The sequence below is a fragment of the Urocitellus parryii genome, unplaced genomic scaffold (assembly GCF_045843805.1).
Source record: "Urocitellus parryii isolate mUroPar1 unplaced genomic scaffold, mUroPar1.hap1 Scaffold_53, whole genome shotgun sequence".
Lineage (NCBI taxonomy): Eukaryota > Metazoa > Chordata > Mammalia > Rodentia > Sciuridae > Urocitellus > Urocitellus parryii.
This window is the reverse complement of record NW_027554068.1, coordinates 2,185,833-2,211,453: the sequence shown is the minus strand read 5'-3', so window position 1 is coordinate 2,211,453 and position 25,621 is coordinate 2,185,833.

Sequence of the window (25,621 nt, the reverse complement as noted above, 5' to 3'; positions counted from 1 at the left end):
GGCCTCAAACTTGTGATCCTCCTGCCTTAGCCTCCTGAGTCACTGGGATTACAGGCATGCACCCCATGCCTGGCTTGTACATTCATTCTTAACTGCTCAGCTACTCCACTGCATATACAGACACACAGACACATGAGTGCCCACAATAGCAGAAAAATGCAGACCAACACAGGGAGCTGGCACTCCTTGGTAACCTCCAGAGCAGGGTGCCACTCTCACTCCAGGTGCTGGGGGCATAGTGCTGAATCCCAAAAGATTGGGCAGCCCAATGGCTCCTCCTACCACTGGGGCCTGGACCTGACCCTGCTGATCCTGAGATTGGCTTTCTCAGGGCTTGCTCAGGTTTCCGGCCTCTGGCCTCCAGGCTCTGGGCTTCAGGCAGCCAGTGAAAATTTATGGCTTGAGAAAGTTCTTGCAAGTCCAATCCTCAAATCCACCCTCTCCAACCTTGCATGGTTTATCAAGATCTGGGGCTCGCTCTCCCTCCTCCTCCTGCTGCTGCTGATGCAGGCTCCCTCACCCAGCCCTTTGTCTGTGGTCACAGCTATCCCCCCTCCCCGCTCCCTCCTCCTGCTTACCTTGCCCACCACACATCACAGCCTCCAATTGCAGATAACATTCCTTCTCTTTTCTTCCCCCTAATCTGGCCATGGGAGCAGAGGAAGAAGTGTGGATGTGCTTGTGTGTCCCTGGGATGAGGGGGTGGCCCTGGGAGTTCAAAGCTGTGGTCTAGTGGGAAAAGGAGCATCCCACATAGATGGAGGATGGACCTTTTCATGTTCATGGGACCAGCACAGGGCCAGGGTCACTGAGCATGAGCAATAACACTTACAGCATGAATGTGTGCACAATGTGTGCATCTGTATGTGTACATTTCTCTTATACATGTGGAACTGTGTGTTGAGTCCTAATTGAAGAAAAAACCTGTAAGCACTAGTCAGAGAGATAGATTTTTTTTAGAGTGGTTAAGAGCATTGACTTTGGGCCAGACTACCATTTACTAGCCATGTGTCCTGGAACTAATCACTTCACCAGACTGTGCTTCAGTGTTCTCATCTGGAAAATGGGGATAATCATAGTGACTACTTCAAAGAATTGTGAGAAATATACAAATAAAATTGCATAAAACAGTGCCTGATGCATAGTAGGTGATCAGTGGATGTTGGCTATAACTATGTGGATAAAGGAGGGAAAATTTACTTTGACTGGATCTTGCAAAATGCCTGGTCTAGGACTTAGCACTTTATATGTGTTATCTCATTTCATTCTAGCATTTAGAATGGTGCCTGGCCCGTAGTAAATTTTCCATGCATATTTGCTGAATGGATGAATGAAATCTCATAAAGTCCTAATGAAGTGAAAGTTTTTACAGACAGGGAAATAAGAAAGCCTAAGTTCCACATATAGTCTGCCTGATGACTGTGAATTTGGGCCCCAGGTATGTGTTTACCACTATTTTGGGGAAACCATGTGGATGGACAAAGGTCAAGACATATTAGCACTTTCTTTCTCCATTTACATATGTGGATGAGGGTGGAGGGCACACTGGGGTATGAGCATGAGCATGTGTGGTGCACACACACCCTTAAGAGGTCCAGGATCCCCCAGAAGTGAGGAATGTATAGGCGGGCTAAGGATGTGTAGGGAACTGGAAAGTGATATCAGAATGGCTGCAGGTCCCTCTAAAAGAAGGGCAAGAGACTCAGGCTCAGCATTCTCTACAGAACCAGGTAAAGAAAGCCAGACATGGAATGCAACTTCCAACTCTGGGAATTTCACAATTGGAGGGGCCCTTGGAGCTCAACACAGTCCTATTCCCTCCAGTCAGATTATTGACAAGAAAACTGAGGCTCAAGGAGGACACAAGGGGTACACCTAGGGTACTTGCACTGGGCTAGAGTCAGCCAGAGCCAGAAAGATCAACAATTTATCTTTCAGCCAGGTGTGATGGCAAACTCCTGTTATCCTGATTACTGGGGAGGCTGAGGGAGGAAGATCACAATTCAAGGCCAGCCTGGTCAATTTAGGGAGACTCTGTCTTAAAAATAATAATTCAAAGAACTGGGAAAATAACTCAGAGGTAGAGCACTCCTTGGTTCAATCCCCAGTACTGGAAGGAAGGCAGGAAGGAAGGAAAGAAGGAAGGAAGGAAAGATGGAAGACTGGCAGGCAGGTAGACATTGTTCAAGTCTTGGCTTGAGAGGCCATATGAGGGAGAAAAGGTAAGGAATGGTCCCTGTTTTAGTTAACTTTTTTTGCTGCTGTGACAGAAAGACCCAATCAGAACAGCTGTAAAAGAGGAAAAGTTGATTTGAGGGCTTACAATTTTGTATGTCTCAACCCATCAACAGAAGACTCCATTCCTTGGGGCTCGAGGTAAAGCAGGACATAATGATGGAATAGTGTAATGGAGGTAACTAGCTCACATGATAATCAGAAAGCTGAAAGAAAGAAGCTTCAGTCTCTAGATATAAAATATAAAGCCCGTAGCCACACCTTCAATGCCCCACCTCCTCCAGCCATACCCCACCTGCTTCCAGTCACTACTCAGTTAATCCCATCAGGGATTAATTCACTGATGAGGTTCACACTCTCATAACCCAATTATTTCTCCTCCAAACCTTCTTGCATTGTCTCAAACATAAGCTTTTGGGAACATGTCACATCCAAACCATAATAGGCCCCGTCTACCAACACTGGCTGGAAATAGGCCTCATCAGCAGGCCTGGCTCAGAAAACATGGGGAGACTACAGTTTTGGTTTCCGTGACAATTCAGAACAGTTCTGAAAAAGAGAGAAGTATAATGATGGAGAGGTAAGAGGCCTCAGTTGCTAAACAGAATACACTTAGGCTACCTGGGGTCCCCAGGGAGCACTGCCTGGCCTTGGGAGCTTGCACAGAGGTGAGGCTCCCCTGGCCCTTGTGTGGTGACTCTTGCTCCTGCCAAGGGGAAGCTGTTATGAATGCAAACACAAGAAACTGATTGGTCACTGGTGGCCTCTGCCTCCATTCCATTGCAACATGCTGCCAACAGGATGGCTTCCTGCTCAGCCCTTGCTTCACCTGAAAGATCCCTGTGGTACCTCATTCCTCAGAGGGTCTGGCACCAGGCTCTGGTGGCATTGCCCCCTGCTGGGGTGTCAAAGCTGGAGACCTTGGCTCCCCCAACTCTCTCTCTCCTCAATCTTTTCACACCCATGAAGTGGTCAAGCTGGGAGTTACTTTGGAGATCATTGTTATAGCCACCTCAGCCCCAACATCACATGATAGACAGGACCAGGGACTCAGCTAAGTTAATATGGATCTTTGGGGATGGCAGCCAAGCCCCTCCACACTGACCACATCCTTCTTACTCTTAGACCCAACTACTTGTGCTAAAGCCCTGATTCTTGGCTTCAAGGCCTGGGCCAATCTAAGCTCCTGTGACCCTAGTTCCCCAGGCCCACTGCACAGCCCAGAAGGAGTCCCAGGGTCTCCTGCAGTCATGGCCCAGCCCCTTTTGGGGATCTGGGCTGCTCTGAAAGTATTTAGATCTGGACGGGGCTTGATGGGGTGGGGATGATGGGGAAGCAATGGAGGCAGGAGCAGTACTAAGAGCCTGATATGCTGAGCATCTACTGTGTTCCAGGAACAGCCTTAACTACTCTGCACATATAATCTCATATCAAGACTTCTAGAGACCAAATGGAATGACCAAATAAGCTGGACAGGGGAGTCTCATCAGGTCTGCCTAACTCCTGGTCTAGTATTCCTTTGATCATAAATATTCTGATGAGTCTCACTGATGGGAGATTTGAAGTGTCAAGTAACGCATGATCCTGACTTCCAGCAGGCATTCACTTAAGTCAAATGGGGACACAGAGCCTGGGCCCTGCCATTCTCTACAGATGGGACCATATTGCTGCTGTTTCCAGACACTTCTTGTGAGGAAGTGCTGTCCCAGTGGGAATCTCCCAGGATCCAGCCAATCCTCAGTCTTTAGAAAACTCACATTCTGAGACAAACCATCCTTGAAATAGAAGGTGAGTGTCAAATGCCAACTAAATCCTCGTGGGTCATTTTTGACTATGAGGACATCTCCTTACTGATAGATGATAATGCTTTTTATTATAAGAGAGAGAGAGAGAGAGAGAGAGAGAGAGAGAGAGAGAGAAGAAAGAGAGAGGAGAGAGAGAATTTTTAATACTTATTTTTCAGTTTTCGGTGGACACAAGATCTTTGTTTTATTTTTATGTGGTGCTGAGGATCGAACCCAGTGCCCCACGCATGCCAGGTGAGCACGCTACTGCTTGACCCACATCCCCAGCCCTGATAATGCTTTTAAAACCATTTACCTTCTGGCCTCTTAATTCTGACAAGGTACCTGTGAGAGATTTTATCCAGGAAGGGTTACAAGAAGGGAGAATGGAACTTAGTTAAATGGAAGTGAGAAGCTATTTCAGATTTAGGGAATAAATGAAAAAAAACAGGAAGTGTCACCATTACAAATGGGCTGGTTCCCAAAGCATATTTTGAGAAAAAATGTTCCCATCTATAAGACAAGGGAGAGGGCAAAACTGAGTGTGGTTGAGAGCCTACTCTGTAGTAGAAGGTAACTATAGTGCTCAGGAAGGTGGGAAGAAGGGGAAGGCAGAGGCTTGGGCCTGTCAATGGAGGTCTCACAGCCAAAGTGATGTTTCATGTGAGACCATTGGTACCCATCCTCAATGTGTTCTGTAGAGAGAACAAGACTCTTGATGGGGTAGGGGAAGTTCAAGAGGATAAAGGGAAGGGAAGGGAAGGAGCTGAAGACAGTGAGGTAGTTCTGGTGGGACTCAGATCAGGGCTCAACCTCTAGTAACAGCCAAGGAAACTGATATCATATCCAAGTCCCTGGTGATAAGATGTTGCCAAATCTCATGGCAGCTTGAGTGTAGTAGAGCAGTAATGTCTGGGATATCTTGTGGTCCCCATATCCTGCCAGCCTCCGCAGGCTCCAGGGGCCCAAACTACCTCTCTGGGCTCCAGGGACCCAGGGTGAGCATCTCTGAGCTTTCCCCCACTAATCTGTCACTACTGGCCTGACTTAGCTCCACTTAACTCCCTGGTATGGGAAATGGATAGGAAATTAAAGATAACTAGGCAGTTTGAGAGGATTAAGGATAGGGAGAACAACATAATTCTGTCATAGTAGCTATCGGACAGGAGAACACACCAAAGGAAATGGAAAAGGCCTCAGACCAGTCCATTATAAGGACAAGGGCAAGGCCAATAAGCAGATCACAGAGTCCTGAGTGTGGAACAGAAACGTCAATGACCCGGGGAGGCAGCCACTGCAGCCCAGCCTAGCAAGGCCATGGGCCCAAGGAGAGGAAGGCAGACAAGGCTGTTGAAAGGCCTAAATGGTGTAAAAAAGCTGTTCTGTGCCTGCTGGCTGGGTAGAGCCTTGGGCACAGAGAGGAAGGAGGTGTCCCTGGACTTGGCAGTGGGCCTTCATTGCCTAGGGAGCTAAGCCCATTCCTCCTAAGGCCTAATTTAGGAAGAACTCAAAGCCCAAGGACTCCAAGCATGGGAGAATCCCTAGTCAGTTGTTGAGAGCAGCAACCCATTCAGAATGATGCCTGACATTTGCCAGAGGGAATGGTTAAAAGGTGATGCCAGCGAACCATTGAGATGATGATTTGAGTTAAGCTGTATATAATTGCTGTGATGCTGGATTGATTGTATTGTATATTTGACCTTTACTGTCGGGCAATAGGGTGGCTCTTGCTGCCTAGGGCGCCCACTACTTTGGAGTTTCCGTGAGTTCCCTGGAAGTTGGGGGAGATTGGATGGAGCCCGGTGGAAAGAGTGGGTTCCCTTGTGGTGTGTGAAGTGCCAGTGAGAATTGGGGAATAAAGAGTTGCTGTTTGAATCTACAAAGCTTTGTGGCAACTTGGTTATTTGTACCCAGTCAGACTGCAGCAGTCAGTATCACATTCTAGAAAGTTTTGGAGCTGAAAGTTCAACTCCCAGTTCTGAACCATCCTAGCTGTGTGACCTTGGACCAGTCACTTACCCTCTCTGGAGTTGGATCCTCATGTTCACAATGAATGAGCTGTTGGAAGAATTAAATGAAGTGGAGTAACAGCAGCTAATATTTACTGGGTAATTCACCTATGAACTAGCACAAGGGTTGGCAGACTTTCTTTTGATAGACCCAACCTGATCTTTTATTAAAATTGGGAGCCATCTTTCCACAAAGCCATGAAAAGCTAATTTCGGCTTTACTATAAATTACTGCAAATTCTGAACCTGCTTGGGATGCCTGCCTGTGCCTTGAACTCACCCATGCCTGGCTCTCTGACCAGATAGCAGCCCTCTCTGAAACTTTAGTGACACCTCATAAATATTGGCCTTCCCTGGCCAGACAACGACCCTCTCTGAGGCTCTAATGGTCCTCATAAATTCTGATTTTGGGGCCAGCAAAAAATGTAAACTACCATTAGTGTGATGCTTGTCAGAGTTCTGTTATCTGTAACCCCCCTTTTGTGTAACTTTCTGGGCTATAAAGCTGGGCTGTAGGAAAGGTGGGGTGCTGTTTTGTTCCTGCCGTTTTGGGTGGGAAAGGCAGCCCGGCCAGTCAAAATAATAAGCTTGCTTTAATTTGATTTTAATTGGAGTCAGTGGTCTTTTCTTGCGTCCTGGTCTAACACTTTCTGCCTGGGACCAGAGAATAAACATCTTATGCTTCACAGGCTATAGAGTTAATGTTGCAACCACTCTTCTCTGGTGTAGCACAAACCAGCCATGGATGATGGGCAAGCTAATCAATATGGCTGTGTCCAATAAAACTTTATTTGTAAACACAGGCAGCAAAACAGACTTGCCTGGCAGTTGTAGTCTGTGAACCATTGAACTAGCCACTGTGGTAAGCACTTTTAACTTATCTCATTTGATTCTCACACAATCCTGGTAAATGGATACTGTTATTATTCTTATTTAGCAGATGGAGAAACTGAGGTCTCAAGCTAACAAGTAACTTGCCTGCTGTTATACAGCCAGGAAGTGGCTGAGCCAGCATTTTAACCCAAGTAGTTTGGCTTCTGAGCCTCTGGTGTTAATCTTTACAGGATACCCTCCCTCCCAGAATAAGAACAATGCTAATTATAAGAACAATGCTTGCAATTGCATGGGACTTCACACATTCCCCAAAGAGCAATCAGAAACACCAGAAGTTCTTCCTAAGGAGCCGCAGTGCACTCACTGGTGTGTCCTCATCGGTTGTACTGTGTCAAAAGTCATTTGTTGCTAATAGTTTTTAAAATGATTTACTGCTGTTTTAATAAGCAACAGTTGACCTAACGTTGTCCCTCTAATAATGTCCCTCTCACTCCCTTGCTTTCAGATATATTTCCTGGAAAGAGCACAAAAGGGTGGGGGTTTCAGCTACCTCCCCAAGAATGCCTGGAGGATGGCAGTCCAAGGCACATGGTCTATGAGTCACTCAGAGGGATGGCAACCAGTGGTCAATCCAATCTGGTTGTCATCAAGAGTGTGGCATGTGGGATAATTGTTCCCATCAGATAGCTGAAGAAAGCAATGCCCTAGAAATATAGAGAAGAGCCTGACATCCCAAGGCTAGAGTCAGACAGAAGCTATCATCTGTGGGAAGGGGCAAGTATTACATCAGAGGAAAAACACGAGGAACCAGAAAGAATGCTGTTCAGACCCCGACTCACCCATTCTGTGTGACCACAATGGCTCTCATCTGGCCTCAGTTTCAACATCTGTAAAATGGGGATCTTGCCAACACCACATCTGATAGTGCTTGTTGTGAGGATCAAAGGAAATAATAAGGAACGTCTAAGGTTGATGGAACAGAAGACTCGGAGAGAAGAAAGGGGAAAGAACAATATTTAAACTATGCACCAGGACAACTCCCAAAGGTACCTCAGGAAAATGACTCTCAACAACATATAGATGGAAACAACTATTTCCATTTTACAAAGAAAGAAACCAAGTCCTGCCTTCCTTTAGCTAGAAAGCAATGTAGCTAGTGAGTAATGTGGCTAGTCAAACATAGTGACAGAGGCCTGTGACTGGGGAGGCTGAGGCAGCAGGATTGCAAGTTGGAGACCAGCCTCAGAAACTTTTTGAGGCCCTGTCTCAAAATAAAAAAATAAAGAGTGCTGGGGATGTGGCTCAGTGGAAGAGCAACCCTGGGTTCAATCCCCAGTGCTAAAAGAAAGAAAGAGCAAGAAAAGGAAAAGAAAAAAGAAAATAGGGAGGGAAGGAGTTGAAGAAGGAAGAAAGGAAGGGCAGAGGTAGGAGGGATATAATAAAACTCTCAGTCCAGAGCACCAGGAGAATTGTCAGCTTTAGGTGATGTGAGTGGAAAATCAGATTGGAATGCAGAGAGAGTCATACACCCAACAAATATTTATTGAACACTTACTTTGTGCCAGGCATGGATCTCATGTATGACAACACAACCCTGATCAAGACAAACCCATTCCTCAAAATTCAAGTGAGTAACTAAATGAACTCTAGGGTCCATTCCATGTTATGGTGCCATTCTAACTCTGCCATGATCCTGAGCCAAGTGTCTGCTCCTTACCTCGGTCTCCTCTCATTGAAAACCCTTCCCAAGGGAAATCAAAAGGGAAACTGTCTACCCAATGCTTGCCTTTCACCCAGCCCTGGTGTCCTTGTGGCTTCCTGCCCAGCCAAGAACAAAGGCTGGAAGGACTGTTTGTCTGGGACAGCCTGTGCCTCCCTATAGGGTGTGGGGGCTGAGGACCCTAGCCTGTCCTAGGCCTGACCTGAGTGAGTCGTCTCTGGAAACAATAGTCAGAGGCATCTCCCCCAAGATCTCCACCAAGGATGGGAAGTGGGGCATAGGGTGGGCTGGCCTGGGCATGGTTTGGAAGGCACATTTACTGGTCGAGTTGGCAGACAAGCTCCTGGGATACTGGAGTGAACCCAGGAGAGACAGCATCTTTCTTCCTCTTCTCTAAAACAAAGCAACTATTTCTGTTCCCATCTTACCTTGCAGGAGGCCTTAGAGCTGCAGAGCTGAGCCCTTCTTCTCCAGCCAGCCCAGGCCAGGGCACAGCCCTCCTGCCACACAGGAGTCCCTGTCCTGGGCCAGGAGGACGACACCCCTGCCCCCTAGCACAGGCCGCTTTTTATGCACACAAGGGGAGGGCAAAACCCAGGCAGTGGGACACATCAGACACTTGTGCCATCAGGGGCAGCAGAAGACTTCTCCAATTGTCGGCCCAGGAATCGAGGGGCCCCGTGGGTGCACATGCCACCGAGAGGCAAGGGGGCACTCGGGAGGCGGAGTGTTGCCAGTTGCTCAGATGGGTGGCCTGCTAATGCACTCTGTGGCCAGCCAGGTAGGTGGCCTGCTGTTCTTTCCTACTGGGCCTGAGTGGGGGCCATGGGCACAGCTCTGCAGGGAGCACAGGGGGGGGTGTGAAGACCAAGGCCTCCCAGCAACTGAGAGAAAAGAGCAAACCATCAGCAACCAAGGAACTCACTCCACCACCTGCCCACCCAGCCCTGTTCTCCATCACACACGCACCAGCCCTCCACGTGACCACATTTGTTCTTCAACCCCCTCCCCACGCCACATCTGGGAAGGGCCTTGCTGGGCCTCTGGGCCTCACCTTTGTGTGAACCTCTGCTTTGATCATGTCAGCCACAAGGAGGGAGAGCAGTTGGGAGGGGAAGTGGAGGAGAAAGATTGTCCTTTCTCTGCCCCTCCTTGTACACCTCTCTGGGGCTCCAAAGAGTCCAGCTACTTGCAGAAAATCCTCTAGCCACACAGGAACCCAGCATTCTGAGTCCTGACCCCCCATGGGCCAAGGCCTCAAGAAATCCCACTGTATCAAGTGGAAGAAACTGGGGAATGGGCCCTCAGATGACAGAGAAACAAAAAGCCACCTGTTTCTTCTCCATCCAAGCTATGTAGATAAATATAACACCCTCCTATGACAGCCCCTGACTGTTCACAAAGACTCCCCATGTGCTTCTTCATCTCATCTTCCCAACAACCCTGGGAGGAAGGGATTATTCTTGTCCCCATTGTACAGATGAGCAAACTGAGGTTTCCACAAGCAAAGTGACTTCCTTGCTCCAAGTTGTCCAGCAAGGGAGAGGTGGCACCAGGAGTTGATGTTAGCCCATGGATCTCAAATGTCTCCTTCATCTGCAGTGGAGAACTCAGAGTCTGAACATGAGAAGACTTGGCCTGCTGCAAAATAAGCTTGACCTTGCAACATAGTACGTACTTATGGACTCCTTGGTTTGTGAGGCATGGTCATGTTGTGCTGATGTTAGCCTGCCAGGCCTCCGAGCAGTCCCCAGTCTTGACAGTTTGTCCGCAGTACCTCTAGCTCTGACCCTGCTCCTTGTCCCCCTCACTGATGCCACCTGGCTGGCATCAGGAGTCGGGGCCTGGGCCTGCCTCCGTGGCCCTCTGGCTCATGAGTCTGCACTGCCCTCAGTTCCTCTGTTACTCAGCATATGGCATGACTCTGGGGCTGAGGGCGGGGGATCTGGGGAGGGAAGCCTGAGTCACACCCAGGCCAGGAAGCACAGCACTTGGCATGGTTCCTGGCCCGGCTGAGGAGAGAGAAGGCACATTGAGTTACCAAGGCTGGCCTAGGGCAGGGAAGAGACAGGAGGGAAAGGGGTGTCATGAGCCTGTGGAGATGGGGGAACACAACGCCAACCAGGTTCCATGGGCTGCAGCCAGGGGAAGGCTCCAGGGAGAACTGGGAGCACCTGGAGGGGTGGGGACTACAGAGAGAGGCCAGCAGGACCTCTACTCTGTCCAGCCTTCCTTCCCAAGCCTACTCCCCAGTCAGGCCCTCTCTCCCCACAGAGATGTGTGACAGCTGGGGCAGTTCCAGAGGAGGGATACCCCTGAACCCCACAGGGTGAGGGCGCCACCTCCCACTGCCTCCCTCCATCTCTCCCTGTCATGTCCTTGGCCACCAGTGTTTCAAAATACACTGGTTCTTGGCTGGATGTTGACTTAGGAATCAAAAACATCAAGTTTCAAATTCATTCCCACAGTTTTAGCTCCTATCTCTCGGCAGCCCATTCCAGTCCAAACTGCTCCTTTTGAGCTCCTGGCCCACAGAGTGGACAGCCTGCTGCACGTGTCCTCTAGGGTGACCCTCAGACACCTCCAGCTCAACTGGTTCTAAAGCAAAGCTCTTCTTTCCCCTCCCCCACAGCCCCACTCCTAAAACACAATTCATCCTTGAACTCTAGGAATAATGTCACTACCCATCAGCTGGACATCATATTTGATATTCCTCACCTAACTTTGTCCCTTCAACATATATGAACAGGTGGTACCAGTTACTGCCTGAGGAGATGGGGGACAGCAGTGAGCAAGTCACAATCCCTGCACCCACTTCAGTTTCTAGTCTCATTCAATAAGTAACCAGAAAATCACTGATCAGTTGACAAGAAGTTGAGATGTGTGTAATACCAGGGGCTGAGGGAACACAGAAGAGGAGTATCAGGCCAGGCACAATGGTTTATTATGTAATCTCAGTGACTCAGGAGGCTGAGGCAGGAGGATTGCAAGTTTGAGACCAGCCTCAGAAACTTAGTGAGACTCTTGTCTCAAAATACAAAATACAAAGGACTGGGGATGTAGCTTAGTGGTAGAGTATCCCTGAGTTGAATTCCCATTACCAAAAAAGGAAAGAGGAAAGGAAGGAAGGAAGGAAGGAAGGAAGGAAGGAAGGAAGGAAGGAAAGAAGGAAGGAAGGAAAGAAGAAAGGAAGGAAGGAAGGAAGGAAGGAAGGAAGGAAGGAAGGAAGGAAGGAAGGGAAGGATGGAAGCGATTAATCAAATCCTGTATGTGGATCATTGAAGTCCTCTCACAGAGGTAAGAGTATGTACAAAGGCCAGAAGTAAAAGAGAACGTTCAGCAATTGAGAAACTTGATCACATGACACTGTGGAAATAGAGAGGCAAAGCTATAAATTGGGGGATAGGGTCTTACCTGGTAGGAGATGAGCCTGTAGAAATCGCTAGGCACCTGAGCACCTAGGCCTTACTGGCTATTGGAGGGAATTTAGCCTGTATCCTAAGAATGCTGGGAGCCATTAGAACGTGTTAAGTGAGCAAATGAAACTGTGTCATAAATATCCAAATGATTGTCCACTCTTCCTCACCTTGACATTCAAACTGCTTCATTAATCCAGGTGCAGTGGCTCAGGAGGCTGAGGCAGGAGGATCTAAAGTTCAAGGGCAACTTCATAAACTTAGTGAGACTGTGTCTCAAAATTTAAAAATAAAAAATAAATAAGGGTTGGGGATGTGGTTCAGTGGTTAAGCACCCCTGGGTACAATCTCTGCTACAAAAAAAAAAAAAAAAATTCTAGTTCTTTCATGGCTGTCTCACCAACCTTATGAACTGAGACTATTGTGCCAGTCTGCAAATTGTACTTCATCTTCAGGTCTTCAACCCTTCATGCCCAAAGACAGCCTCCAACCAAGAAAACCATGAAGGCAAAAAAAATATATATATATATATATATATATATAATATGGGACCAGGAATTGAACCACATCCCTGACCCTTCCCTTTTTATTTTTTATATTTAGAGACCAGGTCTCATTAAGTTGCTGGGGCTGGGTTAAACTTGCAATCCACCTACATCAGCCTCCCAGGTCACTGAGATTACAGATGGTCACCACCACACCCAGACATATATCTCCAATTTGTCATCTCACTTACCTACTGTCCTTCAAGTTTAGATAGTTCCCAACTTATGATGATTCAACTAATGCTTTTTTTTGGCTTTATGATGGTGCAAACCTGATACATATTTGGTAGAAACTGCACTTCAAATTGTGATCTTTTTCTGGGATGGTGGTATGCAATACAATACCTTTCATGATGCTGGGCAGGGCCAGTGAGCAGAAGCCTCTGCTCAGTCACATGATCACGAGAGGAAACAACTGATCCTCTACAGTGTGCTGTGTTGCTAAGCTACAATGTTATGGAGGCCCAGTGAGTGTATATTTGACTTAGGATTCTTTTCCACTTACAGTGCGTTTATTGGGACCTGGCCATTGTAAGTCCAGGAGCATCTATACATCTGTACCCCCCAGTGGCTTTCAGGATAAAGATGTGAATCTGCCTGTCACCTTCTGTTTCTGCTCCTGCCCTATCCCTCTGGCAACAGCTTGCCCATTTAGGCCCCAGGAATCTTCCTGAATCCCAGATCAGGCCTGGCCTATGCATTTCCTTGCAGGCTCTGAGCAGACCCTGGATGAACTGTGGTTTCTCTAGTCTCCAATCCCAGCAGCCCTTGGCTTTGTGAAATCTTCCTGGGCCAAGAGTCCTATCAAAGTGTGACCCTACTTCTCAGGCCTTCCTTGCTCTCCACACTTGGTAACCCAGCAGCATCAGATGGAATTTTTTAGTTGGTCATCTGGATTTGCCTAGCCAAGGTAAGAAAGGAGGCTGGTGGAGTGGTGTTTCTGGAAGAGAATGCCTGCACTCCATGGTAGATACCCAGGTCCATCTTGGCAGGAGGAAGGGGAACCAGTTCAGCTGGATCTGATCCTGGGAAGTCGCTGTTTTAGAGGGAAGAGTGACATTTGGCCCATGGTGAAGAAACCCACCTTCCATCATGGCCCCCTATGCCTTCTTTCCTTGGCCAGGGAGGCTGTGTGGACTTAGGGATGATCAGATTCAAGGGACACAGAGAGCTTGCCACACATCCCCCAAACAAGGGACAGCTTGGGGTTCCCTCCGCTTCTCCTTAATGTCCACATGCAGAGCCCCTTTCCCTGTATCAACCTGGGGCCTCTGGGCTGCTTTCAAAAAGTGGGGTGCTTCTGTAAAGCCTAGCTTGGGGGAGGGGGGAAGAGATGGCTTGATATGGATCTTTGTGGTTGGAGGTGGTTGGAATCCCAGCTGTGCCCTCAGCCCCCTCGCCTCTTCTGCATCAGCACCCCTCCTCCTTCAAAGATGGGCAGCAGGAAGGAAGGGAGGGAAGAGGGGGGGCACAGCTGGCCTCTCAGGGCTGGGAGGTACCCCATTCGCTCAATGGCCAGACTTGCCAAAATGATCAGCAAACCCCAGAGTTTGATAGGGGGACAGACATTTAAGGCAAAAACTATCCTAGGTGACTTGAACATATCTTCAGGGTCTATCCTTATAAAGTTTCCCCAAAGAGGAGATTCTCAATCCTGGTTTCACATTGGAATCACCTGGAGACCTTATAAAATGCCATTGCCTGGGCCCTAGACCCAGAAGCTCTGTTTTAATTTATCTTGGCTGGAGCCCAAATGTGGGTGTGCTTCAAAATCTCATTAACAACTCAGGAGGCCTAGGCAGGAGGATCACAAGTTTGAGGCCAGCCTCAGCAATTTAGAGAGGCCCCATCCCAAAATAAAAATAAATAAATAAATAATAATAAAAAGAACTGGAAATGTATTAGCTCAGATCTATAGAAATCCTGGGTTCCATCCCTAGTATATCCGACCCCTGAAATACTTTCCTTAAGGCCTTGATCATAGATGAACTTCCAAAAGGAGAGAAAGAAGAAAGGAAGGGGTAGGAAAAGGAAAGGAGAGCTGAGGAGGTGAGAGAAGGGGAGGTGGGGGAGGGAGGCAGAGGAGGGAGGGGTCCTAGAGACCTGAGGACCTTCAACAGGTAAGAGACTAAAACAGTGGTCAGAAGGTTGGGAAGAAGAGCAAGTGTGCACTTGAGCCCCATCTTTTCCCTGGCTCTCCTGGGTTTCTTCTCTGAGCACAGAGATGGTTTGACTCAGTGATCTTCATGGAGTCTAGTGACACAAGAGAGAAGCAAAGCTCCCTGGGAGCCCAGAAAGTCCCCCCAGATTCCAGCAATCAGAAGAGGCGTTGCAGTTCTGAAGAATAAGGGGGATTTGCACAGGCCCAGGAGGAGAGAAGGGGTGGAAGTGGGGGGTCAGGGCAGCACTGGGTGAATGAATATTCCAGGCCAAAAATTGTATTAAGGAAAAAACACAGAAGCAGGAAAACACTGGGAATGTTTTGGAAATCCTGAGGAGTCAGTGTGTCACAGCCAGGGACAATGGATGTGGTCTGGTGGATTCGAATCCTGTGTCTGTCCCACAGCTGTGTGACCTGAGAGAAATCACTGAACACAGCCTCATTTTCCTCATTGGTTCCAACACTCATTTTCCCCTCTGGGGAAGGGATGGAAGAAGAAAGAGCCTCTTTTGGCTGGGTTTCTAGAAAGATCCTACATGTGGGGAATGACAGTGATCACCAAGTGTGAGCCAAACGACCAAGGAGTCACTCACAGAGACTCTGGTCCCTTCCTTCGTTCTATGTCAACTAGGCTTCCCATTCAAGGGGACCGAGCCAAGAGAATCAGAACTCTGGACCAGAATGCAGACAAGCGTGATAGAGGTCCCCAAAAGGCAATGGCCAGCCACTCTCTGCCTCTCTCAGAGAGCTTCAGAGTGAGGGAAAGGCAGGAAGGGGCCTTGGATTTCCTGGTGTGTGCCACAGCCACACCTGTGCCCAGCCACCCCATTTCACAGATGAGAAAAGGGCCAAGTGGCCAGGAAGCAGCAGAACCAGGCCAGAACCAGGACCATCTGACTCCTAAACACACACTTGCACCTGCCACTCCAGCAGCTGTGTCACTTGGCTCTGGAATGCCCCATTTGTGACTGTGTGTCTGGACAGCCTCTGTTGGCTCCCTCTGATCAAGATGGCCAATGGGCTCCCTTTCTGGCCCTCCCTCTTCTTCCCTTCATCTGCCCTGTTCTTCTCTGGCATGCACTCTCTACAGCCATCCCTGAAGCCTGTGTCTGTCCTCTCCATTGGGACCCAGACAGATGACATTGGAATAATTGAAGTATCCTTCTTATGACCTTGAGTTCTGGCAAGGCTGACTTCCCTTGTGGTGACTGGGGCTGACGACAGTTGAGTGGCCCAAGGACACACACACACAGACACACATCGATTAGCCATGTCAGAGCAGGCATGGACAGGATCCCCCCAGTCGCCTGCCAGGGCAGCTTCCCGCCCCCACAATGCAGACAGCTGGGAATACCCCTGTCAAGTGACAGGGCTCCACCTCCATCCTACTTCCTCTTCCCAGCCAGGAACACACCTGCCAACTGGTGGACACAGTAATTTCCTACAGCTTCAGACACATCTCCACATCACCCCTGCCACAAGATGGGACACAGCCACCTCTTCAAGACATAAACAATATGGGCAAGTCGCACATAGAATTGCAAGGGACACTCTGGGTCCCCAGGCTGCATCTGTAGATACCAGCCTCTTCAGGACTTGGGAACTGATGGACACCAGTGTTACCAGGCCCCTATTCTGGGTCCTCACTGTGTGACAAATATAGCAGGAATGCAGGTATTGGAGCTGCCTGAATGTATTTGGGTAGTCTGGGGCCTTCCATGGCCCAGTACACATGTGCAGTCCAGGCTGCTTCTGGTGAAAGCATATGCACACCTACACGTGTGCTCACACATGCACCCACAGGCCTCCAGCTCTCATAGGTCTCTTTTGGTTGTTATTGTTCCAGGGATTGAACCAGGAGTTGCTTACCTTCCAAATACAGGTCTGAACACATCCCTAAACCAGGCACTGGGATAACAGACAGAAATCAGAAAACCATTCTCCGTGGAGCTATTAAGCTAGAAGAGACCCCCAAATAGACCCCCCAAAAGGTGACAAGCTGGGGCTGGGGTTGTGGCTCAGCGGAAGAGCACTCACCTAGCACGTGCGAGGTGCTGGGTCCGATCCTCAGCACCACATAAAGATAAATAAATAAAAATAAAGGTATTGTGTCCAACTACAACTAGAAACTAAATATTAAAAAGGTGACAAGCTATAAGACCTATTGTGTCTGGAAGGAGCAAGGTGATGTTCTGGCCCACTGAGTCCTTGCCAAGACCATACCTGGGAGACTTTGTCCAGTGACAGGCCTCAACCAGTGAGGGACCACGGAGCAGGCTCTGTGAGAACAGTCTGAGCAGAAGGGACCATTTGGCTTGGAATAGAGTCAACTTGGGATTGACCATCTGAAGGGCTGTCACAGGGCACAGGCCGTGTGTAGCCACAGGAGACAGAGCTAGTTTGAACCTGTTGGTGGAAGCCACAGGAAGACCACTTGGAATGACTGATCCCAGAATGCCAGTGGAAGGAAGGAGCCTCCCATCAGTAGAGGTGTGCCAGCAGAGCTCAGCTGACCCCTGGGTGGAGGCTGCAGCTAGATGACCTCGAAAGGTACTTTCGACCCCGAGATTCCATGACTCTGGCATTTGAATTCAACTTGTTCATGCTACAGATGAGGAAACTGAGGCCCAGAGAGAGGCAGGGAATGTTTGAGGTCACACAGAGCATTATTGGTCCTCTGAGAACTAGACTCAGGATTCCTCATGCTCCTTCTTGGATCCTCACACTCCTTGGATGTTTGGGCCAGAACCAACCACCTGGCCAGGAGATCCAGAAGCTCCTCTCTTCATTCGGCGTCCTGGGTGGTCTGACACCCTGTGGTCTTTCCCAGCCCCTGCCTGGACTCATCTGATGGATAAGCTCCTTGTTGGACTGCCTCTGGTTCTGGCTCTACATATGGATAGTCTCAGGCGGAAAGGAGATCCACATTTGACCCAGAGCCAGATGTGGAGCAAAGAGAAGTCGAAAAATGGGAGATCCAGGGACTTGAGGGAGGCTGCAGAGCCTGGGGGCTATGGCTGGGATCCATAGACCTGGTGAACCCCTCAAAAATTTGGCACATAGTAGGTGTTCCATAGATCACATGGAGACAAAGAGTAAAAAATCTTCCTCTGGAGCAGGGACGTTGGAAATGCCAGTGAATGAAGCTAAGTGTCTTGCAGACTCTTAGCAGAAATCCCGAGGCCTGGGATGTTGGTCTTTGGAAATAGCCCTCATCCTGGACCCCACCACCACCCTAGCCTTTCTCCCCTGAGAAGAAGTCCCCAGTCCAGCCTTTCCCCTCTGCCCTTGCTTCTGAAACCAGGATGACTTCTGTCCTACCCATCAGGGCATGGCGACTTGCTAAAGTGCCAAGAGATTTCTGCAGAAGAGGGGCTTCTTGTTACTCAGAATGCCGCAAAACAGAAGAGTCCACCCACAAACCAAGCCTTTCGTGAGTCAGTGAAATTATCATAGGGGCTTAGGGGTTATGAGAACAGAAAGGTCTGACCCCAGGTGACCTGGGGACAAAACTGGAGTATCGACCTCCAGTCTCCCAGGGCACAGGTATTTTCTCACCTGCCCTTTGCATGTTGTGGTGACAAACAACTTTCTTCTGTTTCATGGGCCCTTTGTGATTACAAATGAGGCAACCTTTATTACCCTCATTTTAAGAAAAAGAACTAAAGGCAAGAGAGGCACAGCATCTTTCCAACTATCTTTCCTTAAAAATCAAGAATGTGGTGAGTTAATTGGGGTCAGGGAGTTGGTAATAGAAATGGTGACTTAGGAAAGAAGACCTGATGATGGAGTTCCAGGCCCATTTCAAGGCCATGAGGGACTTTTTTGAAGCAGTGAATTCAAAACACCACTATGGACAGGCTGCCTAAGACCCACTTGAGCAACTAATGTGGGTGTGTGTGTGTATGTGTGTGTGTTTGGGCTCTATGATAGGTAGGCCCAGAAAGGACTAATATTTTTGTTGTTTCATTGGGAGTTCTGGGGATGGAACCCTGAGCCTCACGCATGCCAGGCGAGTGCTCTACTACTGAACCACACCATAGCCCAGGGATCATGATTTTTAACAAGCACGTCAGGAGAATATGACATGTGGCCAGATTTAGAAATAACTGCCTAGGGTAGCCAGAGTCTTCCAGTCCAAAGGCAGGGCCAGTCCTGGGAAGAAATACCTCTGGAGGAAAAATACTTCCACAAATTTCAACCCTACTTCTGGTGATAACATGGGACATGGGTCTTTGGAAATAGCCCTCATCCTGGATATTGACTTGTGGATATTGAATAGCTAACCATTCACCACTACTTCCTCTTCCCTTTCAGACCTCAATCTGTTCATCCACTTCTGAGCAGCCAGCATATGGGAGGCTACACTTTGGGGGCTTGATCTTGGTTAGTCTCAGCCAGTGGTTCATTCCCCTGGCTGCATATTTGACTCACTTGCAAAGGTTTTTTAAAGTAGTAGTAATTGGGCCTTACTTCCAGAGATTACATTGGTCCAGGAGAGCAATCTGAGCACTGGTATTTTTTAAAAGTACACCAGGAAATTCTAATGGGTAGCCAGGATTGAGAGTACTGATCTCAGTCAGCCACGATAATTGTAACTTCTTTGCCACGTGGTTGGCTTCAGTTTGGCATGTAACTATTCTGTACAGTGAGAGGCATTAACAGAAAGCTGCTGAAATATACTGGGCAAGGTCACTTTGTTCTGAAAAAGTGACCCAAAGCAAAGCTAAGACTTCTTCATGTCTTGGGGTCTTATTGAATGAGAGTGCCATCCTGGGAGGTGATTAGCCACCTTATGACTATGAGGAGACAGGCTTGAGGACAGAAGTCAAGAATAGAACAATGAAGGGAACTGCCTCCTGGGTTCTGAATAAACCAACTATTGAAACACTCTCATGGAGGACTTCTTTTGTGGGATAATTAATGAGCTTATTATGTAAGCCTTTTATTTTATTTTATTTACTTGAGGCCAAATGCACTTCCCATTTGATGGGAGAGGAAAACAAAGCTCAGGGAGGTTAAGTTACAAAAAAAGATCATAGAACTAGTTAGTAGCTTGAGTTGAGATGAAGGTTATACCCTTCTCCACAAACCAAGTGTGCGCACACGCACACACACACACACACACACACACACACACACAATCCCTCAAACCCTAGGTGGTATAGCATAGTAGAAAAAAACATTGAGCTTTGAGGAGGAGAGGTCTGAGTTGGAGAGGTGGGGATATGCAGATAAAGGCCACTTAGCGGTGATTATCAGGTCAAGCATCCTGTGGGTGTCCCCTGCCTCCCAGCAGGGGAGTGGCAGCTGGTGCCTGCTCTGACTCCATCAGCCATTAATTAAAACTTGACATGAAGATTAATACACAGCGGACAATTATAATTAGAGACTCCTGGAACGTTCGTGCTGGCACAGCCTACAGATACCTGCACTGCCTCTCAAAAGGTTTCTTGGGGCTGAGAGAGCAGCTCAGTTGCACATGATTCCGGGATTCTTTTTTTTTTTTTTTTTAAGAGGGAGAGAGAGAAAGAGAGAGAATTTTTTAATATTTATTTTTCAGTTTTTCGGTGGACACAACAGCTTTATTTCATTTTTATGTGGTACTGAATATTGAACCCAGCACCCCGTGCATGCCAGGCGAGCATGTTATTGCTTGAGCCACATCCCCAGCCCAATTCTGGGATTCTTACAATCAGCTTTCCTTAATTTCTTAAACTTTTGATTATACTAGATATGTTCTTTTGAGAGAAAAATTAATCTTTACAATTCAAAATAACTTCAGGTTTGGTGAAATACTCATGGCTATGCTCATGGCATTCAGATACATGATCACAGCCTCTTTGCTTTTCGTTGACCTGTTATTTCCATTTTTTTCCTCTTACTTTTCTTTGTAGAATTATTTATTGGTAATGAGATTGTTTTAAAGAATGCTGTATTTACTCCTCTTGTTACTGTCAAGAGTGAATATTTCATAACCATTTCTCTCTCTCTCTCTCTCTCTCTCTCTGGTCAGTCTGTAAGTTTCTCTCTCTCTCTCTCTCTCTCCCTCTCTCTCTCTCTCTCTCTCTCTCACACACACACACACACACACACACACACACACACATTAATTTGTTTTTTTTTTATTTCTGTTTTCTGCAACTTTCTCTGAGTCCTAATGTCTTTTTTTTAATGTGCTGCTGATTTTCTTTTTTTTTTTTTAAAGAGAGAGTGAGAGAGGACAGAGAGAGAGAATTTTTTTAATATTTATTTTTTAGTTCTCGGCAGACACAACATCTTTGTTGGTATGTGGTGCTGAGGATCGAACCCGGGCCGCACGCATGCCAGGTGAGCGCGCTACCGCTGAGCCACATCTCCAGCCCCCTGATTTTCAAAATCAGTGCCTCACACATGCTAGGTAAGCACTCTACCACATAGCTACAACCCCAGTCCAACTGTCTTGATCTGAGAATTTTACTATGTTGGTCTGGAAAATTCTGCCATCATAAGTCATATTCTAAGCCTTGTATACAACAACATAGATTATTTCAGAAGGAGAATTTTAAAGCATTCTTTTTTGGGGTGGGGGCAGGTATGGTGGATACCAGGGATTGAACCTAGGGCCACTGGGCCACTGAGCCACATCCCTAGCCCTATTTTGAATTTTTATTTAGAGACAGGGTCTCACTGAGTTGCTTAGTGCCTCACTGTTGCTGAGGCTAGCTTTGAACTCAGGATCTTCCTGAATTTTAAGATATTCTTTTAGAAAATTTGCTTATAAAAGGTGATAGGTAATGTATTACAAAAAGAAAGAAAAAAGCCTGTGATCAGAATCAGAAGACTAATTGTACATTTAATAACATCAAAGAAAAACAAAGGTGAGATAATTTATGCACTTGTCATATTGTTTCCTATAATTTAGAAGTTGGACAACTCATGCTTATCAGTATCACTACCTTCCATCTTTCTTAAATACAGCATTGATAGTTTTTTTTTTTATTTTCTGGGTTTCATCATCATAATGAAAGACTGTTTATTAGTCACTCCCACATATATAGTTAAGTCCTATACAGTATACTGCAAAATGTATAGATGTACACACACATATACACACATGTACACATATGATATCAATTAATTTATAGAATGGTATCTGTAGTTATATAATTATTTAAAGATGGGATTTTGCTACATTGCACCGGCAGGACTAGAACTCCTGGGCTGAAAGAGTGTTTCTGCCTCGGTCCTCTTAGTAGCTGGGAATGATACATCCTGCACCTGGCACATGGGATAGTTGCAAATTACTAGTTCAGTCTCTTAATCATTGTTAACATTTCACACAACATAGTTTGTGTTCCATAAACATGAATTTCTCCCTTCATCTCATCCAATTTTCTTACCTTAATCATTAGATAAAAGACTTTAATTTATTGCCTTGACTGGAGGAAAAAAAGAAACCCAAACAGAATTAATCCTAATGTTTAGATTTGTATAGTTATTTTATTAATATAGATTATTATAGCAATTATATCTTTATACACCAAGGATAGCATATTTTTACTGTGAAAGGGGGCAACTGGTTGCTCATACTCTTCAGAGAAAAAGGAAACAAAGGTTTTGTCTAGATGTGAAACAAAAAAAGACTTAAATGTCTTCATTCAAGGGATTAGGCATTATAATTTTTTTAAAGAAATTGTTTTCTGTCTGATTTTATTTATCATTTTGCTTTTGCCTGGATATTTAATATTTTTGGTTTTCATGTTCTAAAACTTTTTTCTTATTTTATATTAGTAGAAGAAGCTGTAGTTCACATTTTATGGTCATCTACATAGTAGACGAACGAACTAAGAATTTGAAAAAAATTCAAATCTTTTAAGGTGGGGAAAACACTTTTTAGCTTATAGTTCTTATTTTTTATATATATTTTATACACTCTTGTCTTAGTTTCTTCATTTAGTGCAATTTAAATTTTATCTTTTAAATCAAATAACATTGAATATTTACAACATTGCAAGATAGTATGTTTTGGGACAGAATAGTGTATTTGTTTATAAATCTACTGAGCATAACAGCTATATAATTTAGTACATAAAGTGCAAAAATTCTGGTTTTTGTATCCTCAATATAAGCCAAGTTGGAAGCACTTAGTAGGAATTTAATGAATTCTTTATTGAATGTATAAAGATTTATGCCTGTAGGGGATTTATGATAGACCCAACCTGATCTTTTCTTAAAATTGGGAGCCATCTTGCCACAAAGCCATGAAAAGATAATTTCAGCTTTACTATAAATTACTGCAAATTCTGAACCTGCTTGGAAGCCTTCCCGTGCCTTGAACTCATCCATGCCTGGCTCTCTGACCAGATAGCAGCCCTCTCTGAAATTTAGTGACACCTCATAAATATTGGCCTTCCCTGGCCAGACAATGACCCTCTCTGAGGCTCTAATGGTCCTCATAAATTCTGATGTTGGGGCCAGCAAAAAAAGTAAACTACCATTAATGTGATGCTTGTCAGAGTTCTGTAATCTGTAACCCCCCTTTGTGTAACTTTCTGGGCTATAAAGCTGGGCTGTAGGAAAGGTGGGGTGGCTGTCTTGTTCCCACAATTTTGGGAGGGAGAGGCAGCCCTGCCGGTCAAAATAATAAGCTTGCTTTAATTTGATTTTAATTGGAGTCAGTGGTCTTTTCTTGCATCCTGGTCAAACATTTATAATCCGGTTGGAGATGAGATGAACCATAAACACTTGGAAAATTAAATGAAAGTAAAACATAATTACATAATAATCCTGGCTTAATTAGATTAATTATAGAAAGTGTTTAACAGAGTGCCTAATGCATAGTAAATACTTTGAAGTGCTTATTTTCTTCCCTTTTGAGAAAACACTAAAAGTTCCATAAAATGATATTTACATATAGAGATTTGTTGTGTTTTTAAATTATAATAAATGCTCTTAAGTTTCAGAGAGATTACTATGAGCTGAGTGGGCTCAAATTTGAATATTGGTAGAATATGAAAAGAAAAGCTGTTTGGGGAGGTTAGCAGGAAAAGGGAAAAGCAACCAGCAAGGCATGGACGTGGAAAAGTTCAGTTCTATTAGAAGATTAATTGCTTCAGTTGAAGCACAGAGTGTGTGAGCAGGGATTATGAAAGGTGAAGCTAGGAAGAGTAGTTTGGGACAGATTGTGGATATCCTTATTCTGCTGGGAGGACGCTGGTGCCGCAGTGTGGCTGGGCACAAATAACCGAGCTGCCACAAAGCCTTGTAGATTCAAACAGCCACTCTTTATTCCCCAACTTTTACCGGCACTGCACATACCACACGGAAACCCACTCCCTCCACCAGTCTTTGTCCAATCTCCCCCAACCCCTGCAAGAACTCACAGGAACTCCAAAGTAGCTGGCGCCCAAGGCAACAAGATCCGCCCTATTGCCCGACAGTAAAGGTCAAATATACAATACAATCAATCCAGCATCACAGCAATTATGTACAGCTTAACTCAAATCATCATCTCAATGGTTCGCTGGCATCACCTTTCAACCATTCCCTCTGGCAAATGCCAAGCATCACTCTGAGTGGGCCTCGGCTCTCAACAGGCTGGACTTTATATGCCACCTGAGATTTGTAGGTTTATACTTTATACATAGAGAATGAATACTTTAAATATAGAAAAGTAGGCCCCTTGAAGAATGATACTTTAAGGATTTATGCATCTATTTAGATGACCATATGATTCTTGTCCTTGTTTGTATTTATGTGGTAAATTACATTTACTGATTTACAACTATTGAACCAATCTTGCATCCCTAGATGAAATCTAATTGATCACGGAATATTATGTTCTTAAACTAAATGCTAAAAAGAAACAAATATGTGTATGTACAAACAAGAATCAATCAGCACAGCAAGAGCACCACAAGAAAAAAATAAAAGGAAAAAATATTCAGTGAAGGACTTGTCTCCATTGAGGTCATCAAAACTATCCATGAGGATGGGTTATATCTGCCTCTGCCTGACTCTTTACAATTCTTCTTACTACCCACAAAGAGAAAGGAAGAGAGTGTAAGTGTGCATGTGATGGGAATTGTTAAACTCTTCCTTTTTTTCGGGTTGCTCACTGAGCTACCAGCAGGAGTGGCCTAAAACTGCAGCTGGTTGAAATCTCTCTCAACTTCCATTAGCACCAGTATAAGGTAGGAAGGAATGGGAAGTACTATTGATTGAAGTTTTGTACAGAGAAACCAGATCTATGCCCTCCTATGGTGGGGCTGCTGCAGAGTTCTACATGGGGAGTACCAGCAGCTGTGACTTAGCTTTAGTCAAGCCTTAGGGATTTTGGTGGGTGGTATCTACTCTGGAGAGATTAGATCATAACACCCCTAGGGCTGGGCAGTTGCTAATCTCTGCTGGGAGTCTGAGTCTCAGAAGCTTCCTAAGAATTCTACTCAGTGGTGCAGGGGACAAATCCTCAGGTCTCATGCTGCACTAACCATGATTACAATGTCCCAGGATTAGTCCCTGAGTGTAATCATGCTTGCTAGTTTCTGCACCCTCTTCAGCTGGTAATGTGAGCCATCAGACTCAAAGGAAGAGCAAGCCTCACTCCTCTGCATATCTCTGACTTGAATCTCTCTGGGTATAATCTTCTCTCTGTCTGTTTCAGGCATATTCTGCTAGGTGTATCCTAGTCACATAGTAGGCAATTGCTGGGATTTCCTTGGCTCCCACAGTAGCAAGCTGTAGCATGGGCTCCTCAAGATAGTTCCCCTCTTCATATCTCTGCTGGCCACTTGAGAAAGAGCACTTAGCAAAGGCCAATTCATTATGCAACATCTGAATCATCTAAGTTCAGGCTGCTTTTCTGTTCTCCGGGATTTCCCAGGCTAACTCTTTTCCATGTGTTGCTCTGTCCCTTTGTGTTATCCTTCCCCTCTG